The sequence below is a fragment of the Aplysia californica genome, unplaced genomic scaffold (assembly GCF_000002075.1).
Source record: "Aplysia californica isolate F4 #8 unplaced genomic scaffold, AplCal3.0 scaffold00721, whole genome shotgun sequence".
NCBI classification, from domain to species: domain Eukaryota; kingdom Metazoa; phylum Mollusca; class Gastropoda; order Aplysiida; family Aplysiidae; genus Aplysia; species Aplysia californica.
Genome location: NW_004797991.1, coordinates 91,978 through 94,081, shown reverse-complemented (window position 1 = coordinate 94,081; position 2,104 = coordinate 91,978).

The following is a 2,104-nucleotide window of genomic DNA, read 5'->3' as shown; positions in this document are numbered from 1 at the left end:
GGTTCATGTCTGCCACCTTCTCGTGAAGCTGAGCAGAGTTCGTCCGTCAAGGCACAGTGTGTGTTAAGAAGCGACATCACAAACCTACTGTTGTTAACTTACAAACTAGGAGAACATTAGACGGAAGGCCGACGGGAAAAAACAACTCAGGACAGTAAACTTTTTTGGGTTTTTTTTTGCGAGCATAACTGATGAACGACTGACTGACTACGCACGAATTCCGATGTCTGTTCCAGATCTAGCACTTCTTGATAATGGTGATTATAGTTACGCGTCCTGGCTGCGTCTATTTTCTCTCTTTTTTTACACTTATTCATACCTTCTGGGGGTTCTCGTGGCCAAGAGGTTAAGGTGTTCGCCTCTCATTCAAAGGTCACGGGTTCGAATCCGGGTGGTGAAGGACACATTTTCTGCTCTAAAATTGTTTCCTGTCAACTCCTTTCCTGCTATCTAGCAATGTTCTGTCGTCTGCTTTCATCTCCACTTTCTACCCCCACTCCCTCACCTCTCTTGCCCCCTTCTCTGGGCTCCTGGCTCTTTCTGCAGCCTTTCTACGATTACACCTTGGCTACTTCTTACTACTGTCTTTCTGCCACACCCCTGATCGTCTGGTTGGAACGATCTACACCTGGCCTTCTCGGACAAGGGTGAAAAATCTCGGGACGTCGCGTCAGGATTTAGCGGAGTGTGTTGCCTGGACATCTGCTGATTCAGACCGTCTGAGGACCACATTTTCATTACGTTCTATCTATCTATCTATCTATCTATCTATCTATCTATCTATCTATCTATCTATCTGTCTATCTAGGGGGGGAGGGGAGCAGGAGGTGTCTCGTAGTCTAGAGGTTAGAGTGTTCGCCTCTCATTCGACAGGTCCCGGGTTCGAAAGCTGAGCGTGACAGAACATTTTCTCATTTAAAATGTTCTCCTTTCCCTTCCTTTCCTGCTCTCTAACAATGTTCTGTCGTCTCCTTCCGTCTCTACTATCTATTCCCCTCCCCTTGCCCCCTCCTCTGAACCCCTGACTCTTTCTGCAGCATTTCTACTCCGACTCCTCGGCTCCTTCTTACTGCTGTCTTTCAGCCACACCCCTGATCTTAGGCTAGGTAAGATCTAAAAACTAGTTTTCTCGGACAAAGGCGAAACAGATCGGAGGTCCCGTGAGCAAGTTGCGAACGTTAGAGATCCCTTGGTGGTCTGAAATGGATAAGAGTAGGCTTCGGCCGCCTCCCAGTCAAAATTCAAAATTAATTCCAGCCAAACTGAATATTATTGTATTTAGTGTGTACCGAGCGCTGATATGGCTGAATGCAGTTGAGAGCGCCGTTTATCAAAACAAAACGAAATAAAAAACTCTATCTATCTATTTGTATGTCTGATCTGTCTATCTCTCTTTCTATCTGTCTGTCTGTCATTCTGTCCATTATTTTGTGAGTGATTCAACAAAGAATTAGTTATCTGAACATCATATCCGATCGTTCAATTCTCCTCAGATTCGTCTATCCATTCGTCTGTCCATCCGTCTGTTCTTTTGTCAGCAGCTATCCGTCCATCCACCCATCAAATCCTCGTCTCGTCTCTAAAGTAAGAGTTCTTCAGTCTTCTGTCGTCCCATTCGATGTCCCATTTGGCCCTCACTTATCTCTCCGTCTGCTCCGCTGCACCCCTATTTCCTTCCTGTAACTGAGTTATTGGCCCATTCTCTTTAATACATGCACGTGCCGTTTACAATCACCCTATCTCCCTCGTCAACTGATGCTCAATTTGAATCGAAACCAGAAACTGGGAAGATGGTTCGGAATTTGTCGCAGCTACGGTGGCGGAGCGGTTAGTGTGCTTGTCTCCGAAGCGGAAAGTCCGGGTTCGAGCTTCTTAGGTTCAGACACGGATTTTTTTCGCCCACTCCTGCTCACCCAGAAGTAAAGGGTATCTGACTTCGAATGGGGAAGTAAAGGCGGTGTGTAAAGGAACTAGCCACCCTACCACAATACGCCTAAGGCTCAGGAAGTTGTCTCACAAACAAGGCAATCCCTAATGTCCGGATCGGATGCGGGAACAACTTTACTTTCACTTTTTACGGTCCGCCTAAGGCCCAGTCTTCTGA